Below are 14739 nucleotides of genomic sequence, written 5' to 3'. Positions count from 1 at the left end.
TTAAATGTGCATATTACAATTCGGCAGCACTTCAACTTCTCATTTGCACAACATTTAAAAATATCCAATGAACTTCATTCAAAATATCAGACAAAAAGAAATTACAATACTGCCAATGAACGGTCAACGTTTATTTACTAGATAAAATGACTGACACGCAAGCAGCCAGGTTATCTTTCTTGTAAAAGTATTCTACTTCAACTTGCGGTCGTGGCTTTGCATACAACCTTCTTGTGATTTTTTCTAAACAAAAACAATGGTGAGCAATACAATTTCACAATTAGGCCCCAGTTTGAACATTGTTTTCTCAATTCTATTTTTTGATTTGACTGAAACTTTGGATGTTTCTATGGACAAAAGATGCAACAGCACAATTTGTTTTTTTTTTTTTTAAATTACGACTCGTTTTTGAGAAACTATGTAAAATGCTATGTAGAGAAAGAATTGATGATTACAAATGTTTTTAAAATCAAACGGTAAAGTTGTAGATAATAGTTTTGTCTTTCTGAAATCAGAAAGAGACACAAAAAATAATTACAAATTAAATATCTCAAAAAAACTTCACATCATAAGCAAATCATAAAAATAGTTAACCAAATTTGAATAGAAAAAATTGTCAAAACAACTAGATTTTTAAGCCCTTTTCACAGTGTATATTTTTTCGGAAGGAAAAAAAATATTATCTACAACTTTGCCGAAGACACTATACCGGTCAAACGAACCGTTCACATGCTAAGGATTGCTAAACAATTTGCTTGATCGGTATGGTGTCTCCGACAAAGTTGTAGATAATAATTTTGTCCTTCTGAAAAAAACATATACACCATAAAAGAAGTTTAAAAAAAAAATTTAGCAACTCTTGACAATTATTTTTTATTTTTTATCTCTCCAAGTTCAGTAAACTGTCATTGGTTACCACAAAAGATCAAAACAATGGTCGCAGTGGTCCAAATCTTACAAAATAAAAAACTGTCATTGGTAAGATCATAATGTGTAGTTTTCGTAGGAAGAAATGATTCATGAAAAGTGAGTTTTTTGAGATATTTAATTCATTATTAATATTTTTGCATATATTTTTTTTTAAAGAACAATAAATATATTGTTTTAAAAGATAGTAACAAACAATAAATAAAGGACTGTTTACAACTTTGCTGAAGACGTTTTATCAATCAAACCAAACATTCTGGCTTTAATTTTTTGCTGAAAAATTTTTTTTGTTCTCAATCTATCAATGTTCAGCTAATCTTATGTAGTTTTTTAAGACAGAAAAAAATAGATTTAGATGGAATAAGTTTTTCAGAGAGCAGAAATATCAAATTTTCTTAAACTTCTTTTTCTCAAAAATTTTTTTAGAAAAACAAAATTATTATCTACAACTTTGACGAAGACGTCACACCAATCAAACAACCCGTTTGGCTTTAAAAATATTTGTAATCATCAATACTTTTTTAGCATAGCATTTTTACAGAGAAGCTCAAAAACGAGTCAGGTTTGAAAAAATTGATTTTGGGCCTTGACCCTTCAAAGGTTTGGAAAATTGGTCTATTTTTAGTGTAAGAAGCAAAAAAGCCGTTTGTCACCATATTTGGGCCTGTGAATCCAGATCTCTAGGACCATGTTCCATTTCGGGAACCTGCTCTGGAATGGCCATTTCGAAGGCAACTCATCAGATGGACTCAGAATAAATGAAAATCAACTCCTGGAGTGATTTTATCATACCAATGATACCAATGTTGTTCGGTATATCTAACGATTATCTAAATCTATCTAAATGGCTAATAACAAAGCCTGTAATATTTTTACCAGAATAATCATTAGCACAGAATTATATCGAATTCTGTTATCAAAGATACCGAACTGCGTTAAGCGATATCCGTCGATATCTTTTCAGATAGAAAATTTCCAATATTTCGCATTTTTTTCCCATCAGTCAACATTTTGGATTCTAAGTCAATATAATTTAATTTGTGTGTATTTTTATTTTACATGCTGATATAAATCAACTTTGGCTAAAGCCTCGTTAAAAGAAATAAATACATAAACAAATGCTGATATAAATTTAGCTACTGCATTGCCAACTGTGTGGGTTACTACGCTTACACATTGTCGTAAACTGTTATTCAGCTGCATTCAATGAAAACTTCCTGAGTTACCGATCAGCCAAGTATATCAGGATTATAACAACCTGTTCAGACATATAATAATTTTAAATAACATAATTGAAAAATCTTTAATAATATTATATCATATTACAACGAAATTTGTGAGAATCAACGGGGTGTTGTACCATGATCGGACCAGTCAGAAAATGTACCATGATCGGACCATTTTTTATATGCAAATCTCAATTATTCTCAATTATTGAATGAAAAACTATATCAAATATGTAACAGCATCATCAAAGAACTTCTACTTCTGATAATGTTCGGAAGGTTTCATTTAGATTCCTTGAGTATTACTATTATAAAAAGGTTTTAAAAAATTATCTATTTCCAAGCACAATTTCCCCTTGGAATTTTCATCAAGTCATGTTTTTAAGCAGTGATTTCACGGTTAAATTACACAGTGCAACAAAAATTGACTTTTTTTCTGCCTTGGTTGGTTTTGCATCAAAATACAAAAAAAAATATATTTTTTTTTTGTATTTTGATGCAAAACCAACTTTACCCGAGTTTGAGCATATTTCAACATAAGGGGCAACAATGGCGCCATTTTGAATTTTTGATAAAGCGAACATTTTTGATGTTTTTTCGACGCCATTTTGTTTTGAAGCCAAACATCATTCTAAGAGTTTGTGTATATTCTTACCCATCTTTTCAAAGAAACAGATCTTGAATCGGACAAAAACTGAGCTCAAAACGGCGATTTGGGCATGGTTTTAGTATATTTCACAAAGCAAAATCATATCGAGTATGTCTAAGCATTGATGGTAATGCGCTAATATCTAAAAGTGGTAGTCAAATTATGTCTTATATTGAGTAAAAATGTCTCAGGAATCGAGTGGTAGGTGTCTGATTTACGTCAAATGTCAACAACATGTCAATTTTGCCCCAATTCCCCTTTCAATATCGCACGCTTAGCCTGGGGGCTAATAGCGGTCTCGATCAACTAGACTAGATGAGAGAATTCGTTATCGATATTATTTTTGGCACATTTTGTATGTGTAGGATAAGTACAACGATACACCGTGCCCCAGTGCTGAGTCGAGAAAATTTCCAGCTTGAAAAGATCCTCGACTCGATCGGGAATCGAACCCGATATCACAACCGCGTGGGAGAGCTAGCCGACCGACATCGCTAACCACAGAGCCACGGGGACCACAAATTAGCCCCAATTCCCATACAAAACTTAAATAGGTATATTTCGACGTTAGATTAACTTATTTGAAATCTGTTTAATGTAATATCAAGAATGTAAACAATACTCAAAGATACAATAACAATTTGTCTTACCATGATGAAAAGGGGGAGGCTTTTGCGAGAGGAGGGGTCGCATTGTTGGCATTGTTGGACCGGCCAAAACATAAATATCTCGCTTCGGGTATGAGACAGAATCATCGCGTCTTCAATAAAGTTGAATGCGACCCCCTCCTCGCAAAAAGAGGATCATGTGGAGACAAATTGTTATTGTATCTTTTAGTATCTCTTACACTCTTAATATTACATTAAACAGATTTTAAATAAGCTAATCTAACCAGCGATGGAAAAAAATAACCTCTAGCTATTTTGAATACATATAAAGCAGGCCTATGATGTGTTGACATCGTCGTCAGAATGCGAAAAGTATCGGTGCTGGTGCACTCTCTTTGCTTTCATCTTTATGGTATATTTCTATTCATAATGAAATAAATAAATAAATAAATCCTTTCTTCCCCTAACGCAGCGGTTCTCACCCTTTTTTGTCCGCGTACCCCTTGGCAATATTTTCCAAATTAATTGTACTCCCTGGCTTCTAATGTCCTCGCAGAGTGGGAGAAAGTAGTGGTAGATCACGTTGTGGTAGTCTAGTCCAGGTTTCAAATTGGACTATAGTTTGTTTCATTGCTACAGTCATGTTTTGAGAGCAAGTTTGAACAATAACTGAAGTTCTATAAAAAAACATTGCTTCGTCCGCCATTACTGATTTTTCTTTCGTACCCCCTAGAGGTACGCGTACCCCAGGTTGGGAACCGCTGCCCTAACGATGGAGAAACAAACGCAACGAGCGCATCGCTTCTCAGAGCTGATGTAGTCTAGTCTTGTGTTCCTTTTCTCCCAGAAACCTATGCACCATATCATCATTCCATTATGGGTTGAGAGTATTCAAGTTTAGTCGCGGTTTGTACACTTCATGAAGTGCACATGTATAGTATAAACAACGATTGCATCTAATTCGTTTCGTTTCCATCACTGAATCTAACGTCGAGATAAACCTATTTTAGTATTGTAGGGGAATTGGGACAAAATCGAAATGTTGCAGACATTTTACGTAGATCAGATACCTACCAATCGATTTCTGATACTTTTTTACTCACTATAAGATATAATTTGGTTACAATTAAAAGGTTACAACTAAACTTTGATATTAGCGCATTACCATAATGCTCTACATACTCGATATTATTTTGCTTTGTGAAATATACTAAAACCATGCAAAAACCGGTTTCGTAGAATCACCGTTTTGAGCTCCGTTTTTATCCGATTTAAGATCTGTTTCTTTTGAAAGATGCGTAAGAAGATGCTAATATGTGGACAAACTCTTGGAATTTCGATATTTGGTTTTAAAACAAAATGGCGTCGAAAAAACATCGAAAATTTTCGCTTTCTCAAAAATTTAAAATGGCGCCATTGTAGCCCCTTAAGTTGAAATATGCTCAAACTTGTGGAAATTTATTTTCGCATCAAAATCATCGAAAAATCATACATAAAAGCCAAGGCAAAAAAAGAGTATAAATGATGAAGCTTATTTTCTATAGAATGAAGTCTATCAAAAACGACGTAAGGTTCGCAAACTAAAGTAAAATCGTTTAAAACTTTACTACAAACAGCCCTTTATGTTTCAAATAGGGAAAATATAGCTCAGTGTCATCCTTATTTAAGAAGCACTTCTTCCCGTGAAATTTCGACTAGTTTACGAGAGAGTGATAAATCAAAATATATGAAAATTTTCATTTGTGTATGTTTGTTTGTCAAAGCTTCTGAAGAGACATCTCAAACATGTTTAGCTTAAATAAAACGGTCGTAGATATTCAATACAATACGAATATGACCTATGATCTACGAAAAGATTTATTGTTTATTGATTTATTGTCATAGCACCGATAACTTTCTTCAATGTACCTTAAGGTTTGGTTGAAGTTTTGAGAAGTATGAAATGATAGCTTTTATTGTGGTCCCCGTGGTTCTGTGGCTAGCGATGTCGGTCGGCTAGCTCTCCCACACGGTTGTGAAATCGGGTTCGATTCCCGATCGAGTCGAGGATCTTTTCGATCTGGAAATTTTCTCGACTCAGCACTGGGGCACGGTGTATCGTTGTACTTATCCTACACATGCAAAATGTGCCAGAAACAATATCGATAACGAATTATCTCAACTAATCTAGTTGATCGAGACCGCATAAGCCCCCCAGGCTTGCGTGCGATATTGTTATATTGTGATAGCTTTTATTCTTTTAAACAACTTTATCAAACAGATGCGATAACGACTAACAAATCAGTTTTAAAAAAAATAACAGATAGTGCTTTCGTGAAGAGATAGCCAATCATACTAAGTTGAAATCGCATAGCTTGCTTCCGCGATATATTTCAACAAGCAGTTGAAACGCTATGAAAATATAACGTTTTTAGGAAAACGGTTGGTTTAAAAAATGAAAACAAACAAAGTAAAGCTTCTGAGTACTTTAACAGAATGGACACGATTATTTTTCAATGAATACATACAAGTCAGCAACATACACTATTCTAACAATTTAGGAAATTTGGCTCGGTTAGTAAAATGTTAATAAACGTTTTATATTTTGAGTGGAATTTATATAATATATATTATGCTATTAACCGCGAATATTGGCATTATGGCAGCCACTTAACGGTGAAATCAGAGAGAAGTGAATAAAGTCCTATTACGGGACTCACGAAAGTGAGAAAATCGTCGCAAAGTGACATCTGCCGTGGAATCTGGGTTATTATGAGGTGCCTATAACGGGAGTCACATCACGGTGAAATATATTTCACTCTCACGCTCACTTCACTTTTTGAGACCTATTCCCGATTCCACCTCAAGTGAGGTGACAAAAATCACCTCCGTGAAGTGAGATTGCCAGTGAAGTGAAATTGAGCTGAAATTTTGTATGAGGACATTTTTCGACAAGAGGAAACTTTTGAGCCCTACCGCTGAACGAAATTCGAAGGTCAACTTTTCCCTTACGTTCCATTGGCTGCAGCTCAAAAATTTGTATGTCCCAGAGAGCCGATTTTTTTCAAGAAAAAAAAAAGATTCGCCTTGTTGCTGGAAAATAAATCCAATATATACTACCGCTAGACCACAAATCAATCGATTTTTAAACTTTCCTGTCTTCGTGGAATCATTTCACCGTTCAAAATGGTCGTGAAATAATTCCACGCGAAACGTCGCTTTTTTCGTTTTCACGTTCGCGTGGAATTATTTCACGACCATTTTGAACTGTGAAATGATTTTACGAAGATAGGGAAGTTTAAAAATCGATTGATTTGTAATCTAGTGATAATATATATGGGATTTATTTTGCAGTAGCAAGGCGAATCTTTTTTTTTTCTTAAAAAAAAACGATTCTCTGGGACTTACAAATTTTTGAGCTACGGCCTAAGGAACGTGAGGGAAAAATTGACCTTCAAATTTCGTTTAGCGGTAGGGCTCAAAAGTTTCCTCTTGTCGAAAAACGTCCTCATACAAAATTTCACCTCAATCGACTTTCCGGGACTTAGGAATTTTTGAGCTGGGAAACTCCCACATTTCACTTGTCCTATTCTCAATTTCACTTCACTGGCAATCACACTTCACGGAGGTAATTTTTGTCACCTTACTTGAGGTGGAGGTGCTTATTACGGGAGTCACTTCACGGTGAAATATATTTCACTCTCACGCTCACTTCACGTTTTGAGACCTATTCCCGATTCCACCTCAAGTGAGGTGACAAGAATTACCTCCGTGAATTGAGATTGCCAGTGAAGTGAAATTGTGAAAAGGACAAGTGAAATGTGGGAGTTTCCCAGCTCAAAAATTTCTAAGTCTCGGAAAGTCGATTGAGGTGAAATTTTGAATGAGGACATTTTTCGACAAGAGGAAATTTTTGAGCCCTACCACTAAACGAAATTCAAAGGTCAATTTTTCCCTTACGTTCCATTGGTCGTAGCTCAAAAATTTATAAGTCCCAGAGAGTCGATTATTTTCAAACAAAAAAGTGATTCGTCTTGTTACTGGAAAATAATTCCGATATACATTATCATTAGATCTCAAATCAATCGATTTTAAAACGCTTTCCATCTCCGTGAAATCATTTCACCATTCAAAATGGTCGTGAAATAATTTCACGCGAAACGTCGCTTTTTCCGTTTCCACTTCACTCATATGACACTCATAATAGCCCAGATTTCACGGAAGATGTCACTTTGCGACGTTTTTCTCACTCACGTGAGTCCCGTAATAGGACTTTATTCACTTCACTCTGATTTCACCGTGAAGTGACTCCCGTAATAAGCACCGGAATCGGGAATAGGTCTCAAAAAGTGAAGTGAGCGTGAGAGTTAAATATATTTCACCGTGAAGAGACTCCCGTAATAAGCACCAAAGTGACAACTGCTGTGAAATCTGGGTTATTATGAGTGTCATATTACTAATAGCGAATTTCTGTAATCCACTGTGTCCGGGCAAAACTGCCGAGGAATAATGAAACGACATCGCAATTTACGACGCAAGTGAGAAAGAGATGCCAGATAATTGTTTACGAACTTAGCACATGCGGTGGTGGGTTAAAGCTGACAAATTTTACAGTGCGCTTCGAGCAAATAAAGAAGGGTTTCGACAGCAGTTAGTGCATTTTCAGGACAAAACGAAGTGAGCTGGTGGAATAAAGAAATTCGCTATAAAATGGAAACGGAACAAGTGACGTTTTGCATGGAATTTTTTCACGACCATTTTGAACGGTGAATTGATTTCACGAAGATGAGTAAGGTTTAAAAATCGATTGATTTGTGATCTTATGAAAATGTTTATTTTTCAGTAATAAGACTCTCTTTGAGACTAACAAATTTTTGAGCTGCGGCTAATGAAGTGTAAGGAAAAAAATGATCTTTGAATTTCGCTTAGCGGTAGGGCTTAAAAGTTTTGTCTTCTCGAAAAATGTCCTCATACAAATTTTCAGCTCAATCGAACCTAAAGCAGTAGTGTCTTAAAGCGGTTAAAGTCTCAATTTTCGACTGATGACGAAAGGCACAGTTCATGCAATTGTCGATATTGAAATTTTTTTTATACCAAATATCGTAGAAATGCATAAAACGTCGAGACCTGGTGTTATCTCGAAAAAAAAATCAAAAAAAGTCCACTTTTTGGGACTTAAAAATTTTTGGGCTGGGAAATTAATTTCACATTTTCACTTCACTGTCAATTTCACTTCACGGGGCTATTTTTCGTCACCTCGCTTTAAGATTAGCCTTCGTGTACTCGAGTGCGATGTGTTGGAATTTTCACTGCGATCTGTGTAATCCTATCAAAACATTTTATTTTTGATACTTAACATTGTGATTTTCGAAATTTGTGCGTCTCAATCTAGCTCAAAAGTAATAGACAAGTTACTGCATATGTAAAATAAACGATGGCATTCCCGTAACATAGATTTGCAATGAGTCCGAACAGCTTTCTGCTAAACGTGGAGGAAAAAATAATCTTTTTTTTTCTCCTTGAAAAAAAATCGACTTTCTAGGACTTACGATTTTTTGAGCTGCGGCCAATGGAACGTAAGGGAAAAATTTACCTTCGAATTTCGTTTAGTGGTAGGGCTCAAAAGTTTCCTCTTGTCGAAAAATGTCCTCATACAAAATTTCAGCTCAATCGACATTCCGGGACTTGAAATTTTTGAGCTGGGAAACTCGCTCATTTCACTTGTCCTATTCTCATTCTCACTTCACTGCCAATCTCACTCCACGGAGGTGATTTTTGTCACCTCACTTGAGGTGGAATCGGGAATAGGGTGCTTATTAAGGGAGTCACTTCACGGTGAAATATATTTCACTCTCACGCTCACTTCACTTTTTCAGCCCTATTCCCGATTCCACCTCAAGTGAGGTGACAAAAAACACCTTCGTGGAGTGAGATTTACAGTGTAGTGAAATTGAGAATAGGACAAGTGAAATGAGATTGTTTCCCAGCTTAAAAATCTCTAAGTCCCAGAAAGTCGTTTTTTTCCGTTTTTTCAGATAACACCAGATCTTGACGTGTTCTGCATTTCTAAGACATTCGGCATCAAAAAAAATGTTTTTTTTTTCGGTATCGAAAATTTCCTAAACTAGATTGCATTTTTTTCATCGGGCAACAAAATGAAAAATTGACCGCTTTAAGGCACGGATCCTACTCTGATTCGCTTCGTTACTGAAGAATAAATCCAATATTTACCATTAGATCACAAATCAATCAACTTTAAGACTTATGGCATCTTCGTGGAATCATTTCACCGTTCAAAATGGTCGTGAAATAATTCCACGCGAATCGTCGCTTTTTCCGTTCTCACTTCACTGATATGACACTCATAATAACCCAGATTCCGCGGCAGATGTCACTTTGCGACGTTTTTCTCACTTACGTGAGTCCCGTAATAGGACTTTATTCACTTCACTCTGGTTTCACCGTGAAGTGACTCCCGTAATAAGCACCTAGGTCTCAAAAAGTGAAGTGAGCGTGAGAGTGAAATATATTCCACCGTGAAGTGACTCCTGTAATAAGCACCATTGGCTGAATATCGCACTGAACAAGGGCTCTCACACTTTAGGCATAAAAGTTAGAGCATCGCCATATTCGGCAAATTTGTGGTACTACTTAGGGACTACAAGTTTGTCATACATCGTTTCTCAAAATTGTACTGATGCACATATGAGTAAATCAAATAAAAACCTGATCAAAAGTCAAAAAGCAAAAGTTTAATAACCATGTTCTGCATTTTCTCATTTTGATGTGTGATGCCTACTGAATCTTTTGACGGGTCATGAGCATCCAGGAGTATTGTTGACCTTTGTTACAGCTGGTTGAAATCGATAAAATTTTAGCTTTCTGTTGTTGCATTCGATGCTTTCGTACCGTTCACTTATTTTCAGAACAATCAAGTGCAACGTAGTGATTTGTCATCAAACCAACTATGGAGATTGTCAAAGAAGGTTAGATTAGATAATAATAATAATAATAAGGTTAGATAATCAATCTGTAAACTTGAAAGACTTATAAATAGTCTCGATATTGCCAGGGAACATTCTAATAAACACAAAAATTCTGTAAATTAGATTTTTTATATGTCATACTAACTGACCCGGCAAACTTCGTCCCGCCTATTTTAGTGTTTAATTTAAAAATTTTAAACATTTCAAATTCATTGATTCCTTGCGATTTGTTTATATTGCTTGAAATGATTGGTTTTAATCGAAATGACAACATCCTCGACTTTTGGCTTTTGTACATCACATCTATTCCGGAAATGTATTGAATGCATTTCAGTTATTTTCGTTGTTTTCCAGAAACTGAAAGTGGTCTTCTTCGAATTCAAAATGGTTTCCAGGGTCAATGCTTGGCTTCTATACATCATTTCGATTACCGAAATACCCGGTTATTCGGTTATTTTCGGCTGTTCCCAGAAGTTGCCATTTTACAATTCAAACTAGTGTCTGAGGTGAATTTTTAGCTCCTTGCATCATTCTGGATCCGGTGATACACATATTGGGCAGTATTTGGTCACTTCAGGCTATTTTTCAGAAACCGTAAGTCGCCATCTTGGATTTTAAAATAGCATTTGAAGACAATTTCTAACCCCTGACCGTCATCCTGGTTAAAGAAACGATCATATTGGGTGGTATTTGGTCATTCTCGGCTGTTTTCCAGACACCGGAAGACGCCATCTTACAATTCAAAATGTTGTCTGAGGTCAATTTGTGGTTTCATAACAATTCCGGAAATACTCATATTGGGTGGTATTTGGTCATTTGCCGCTGTTTTTCAGAAACCGGAAGTCGCCATCTTGGATTTCAAAATGGCATTTAGAAACAATATCTGGCCTCTGTGCATCATTCTGGTTTAAGAAACATCCATTTTGGGTGTTATTTGGTCATTTTCGGCTGTTTTCCAGACACCGGGAGTCGCCATCTTAGATTTCGAAATGGTATTTGGAGACATGCCAGAAGAAGGAAGGGTGTCGAAACATTATGGACATGTTTGTTAGACCTAATAACATTCATTTGCCAAATTTGGTTATTTTTGCTTGATTGGTTCTCGAGCTGTGCAAAATTTGAGTTTCATTTGTGGATTATGGATTATATTTGTTACCCCTAAAAACATTCACCTGCCAAATTTGGTTCCATTTAGTTGGTTAGTTCTCGAGATAAGCAGAAATTTGTGTTTCATTTGTATGGAACCCCTCCCTCACAGAAGAGGGACGGGAGTCGAACCATTATGGACATATTTGTTACCTCTAAAAACATTCACATACCAAATTTGGTTGTATTTGGTTGGTTGGTTCTCGAGCTGTGCGAAATTCGTGTTTCATTTGTATGAGACCCCTCCCTTGTAGAAGAAGGAGGGGTGTCAAACCATTATGGATATATTTTTTTTTATTCTCGCTTATTTTCCGTCGGTCTAGTTCCGCCACTGTTGTGGCCAATCACCGACGCCCAGGGAGGCGACTCCACACCCAGGACCCTAACTCACGACCCGCTTATTAACGGACCGGCGCCAACGTCTGTACTTCCTTATGCGATGGAAGGCGTGATCCCAGAGATTTTTCGACTCAGAAAATCTCCCGGTGTCGGTTAGGATTGAATCTAGACCAGTTGGGTTGGTTGTGAGTGGATCACGCCACCTCACAACCATCGACACCTATGTCGGCGGTGGGATTCGAACCCAGGCGTCGAGCGTGGTTGGCGGAAACGTTACCAACCACACTAGGCCCCCGCTCATTATGGATATATTTGTTACCCCTAAAAACATCCACCTACCAAATTTGGTTCTATTTACTTGGTTAGTTCTCGAGATGTGCAGAAATTTGTGTTTCATTTGTATGGAACCCTTCCCTTCCAGAAGAGGGAGGGGTCTCAAACCATCATAGGAACCTTTCTCGGCCCCTAAAACCCCTACATACAAATTTTCATGTCGTTCGGTTCGGTAGTATCCGAGCCTATATGGATCAGACAGACAGTCAGACAAACCGGACTGCATTTTTATAGGTATAGATAATATGAAGTGAGGTAAGTATCAATGAGTTTCAATGTAAACAGTCAATGGCAAATCAAAGCCGGTATGTTGCAGGTCAAATTGGTGGTTTTACATCATCCGAACCAATCCTAACTCATGAGTTACATCATTGTGAAAACCATTGAAAAATTTCAACTTTTCAGTTCCCGGCAGTGTTGTTGCCTTAGTTTCAAGAACATACCTCTGTCATGTTATGGATGAGTGTTCTGAGACATTCTCAACAGGTTGCTATTGAATTCAGATCGTTTGATTACGAGCTCCAGGCCAAAATCCAAAAAAAAAACGGTCAAGCTTTTTCGTCCGAAGCACTGCAAATGTTGCGAGTGAAATGTTTGTACACGGACAATGATAATAATACTAGTGACTCTCCAGATTCTTCTAAATGCTCAGATTGATTAATAAACGAAACAGTGTTAACCCCGCACCTCACTGATCTATAAAAATAGTAATGTTTCATTCATATAGGCTCAGTCATTTATTGTAGAAAAAAACTACCATTGAATCCGAACTACATCATCAGAAAAGTAACAAATCACTCAAAGGTGGGTTATTCCATGAAACTTTTAGTCATAACTATTCATTATACTATATTTCCGATCCATGATACGTTTCCAGTCCAAAAATATTTAGGAATAATTTTGATCAGGTTTGATGTTCTAAGTGCTCCACTGTGTGATGGAGTGAGCTATCGGTAAAACGAAACGGCAACCGAAAAAACACTCATAACTGAAATGCAAACTTGCCGTAATATAATTCATAATGTTTTCGAAATAATATGAAAAATGTTCGAAATTATTTTTAAAAGATCGAAAAAATATTAAAAAATATTTAATTTATCAAGTCCAAACCAAGCACCGATTATGATATATTTTTTGGTCCGATCATGATTCACCATGGTCCGATCACGATATAAATTCTATGATCAGGAAAGAAGATATATTAAAATGAATTTACGTCGAATTTGCTATTAATTATTATTTCTGTAAACTAGACAGATGGGCTTTTCCGATAAATGAATTTTATTTATGATTACATGTAATATTAATGGTGAAAATGTGACATGAAGAGCGATGTAGACCTTGAAAATAGTCTAAATTGGTCCGATTATGATATATTACCCTATAACTAGTTTAAGTCTTTTTCTGCCGAAAACAAAACTTGCTATAGTTGGTAATAATCAGTAATTAAATTTGATAGGATTTTTTGAAGGTTTCACTGTTAACGAGACCAAGTTTAGAACACAAGTTGATACAAAAACAGCTCGTAACAAAATATCAAGATATGTTATAATCCTATTTGCCTGATTGAGTAGGCGTCTCGAAGGGACGCGCTGGTCATATCTTTCACGAATGTTTTCACAAGACCAACGTGTCAAACTTTCTATGGGGAATCTGGCATTGATTACACGCAACGGAAAAGAAGTTTTGTGGTGATTCGTGACAATGGATGAAACATGGATCCACCAATCTTCACACCGGTTGAGTAGGGTGGCAAGCCGATGTATGGAAAAATCGAATTTAAAGAACCGGTTATATAAATTTTGTTTATTTGCCGAAAATAATAACCTGTGCCAAATTTCAGTTAATCAGACATAATTTAGGGGTGCCTCAAAGCGCTTAAAATTTCAGTGTTTTGACTCTCGAAAATTAACATTCCTAATAGAAAATTGTGTTTAAGATGCCTAATAAAAACTAAAATGATTTACATGTAGTTTGGTAAATCATCTTATTGTTCATTAGGCATTTTGAACTAGATTTTTTATTAGGGAAATCCATTTTCGAGGGTCAAAACATCAAAACTTCAAACACATTGAGGCACCCCTAAATCATGTCCGATTAAGCTGAAATTTCACACAGATCATTTTTTTAGCTCAATAAACAAAATGTACATAATTGGTGACATGACCATTTTCCTGCCACCCTAGTGTTGACCAGTATTTTTTGGATTTGCAATAGATTGTTTGCTCGATCAGATATTGAAATGGATGTAAAGGGGCCGCATATAGCGAAGGAAAAGTGCTCTTTCTCGAAGAAAACGATCTCGCTAATTCTGTTCGCCACCGATAAATTCAAGTAACTGCACGACGGACTGGTTCCCCAGCTTTTGTATTCACCAGAGTGACTAATTCCTGTTTTTTTTTCGGTTGAAAACGTGATTTACCGATCCAACAGCGTTGTAAACAAACTATTGTTTTGAAGGACTTGACGTTGAGCGCTACAAAACTGGGATCGAAATGTTAGAGAACCGCTACAATAAGTGCTGGATGAAGACTTTGTCATTTTTT

At 36.2% G+C, this 14739-nt stretch overlaps 1 protein-coding gene across 3 annotated transcripts in view; it reads right to left on the bottom strand.

Annotated features, from left to right (window-relative positions):
* The window catches only part of LOC129731397 (protein hu-li tai shao), a 155304-nt gene that overhangs the window by 12968 nt on the left and 127597 nt on the right, over positions 1-14739 (bottom strand). The window lies entirely within an intron of this gene.

Source organism: Wyeomyia smithii, chromosome 3, assembly GCF_029784165.1.
Source record: "Wyeomyia smithii strain HCP4-BCI-WySm-NY-G18 chromosome 3, ASM2978416v1, whole genome shotgun sequence".
Taxonomy (NCBI): domain Eukaryota; kingdom Metazoa; phylum Arthropoda; class Insecta; order Diptera; family Culicidae; genus Wyeomyia; species Wyeomyia smithii.
Note: the sequence above shows the minus strand (reverse complement) of the source record. Positions and strands in the feature narration are given on the sequence as shown.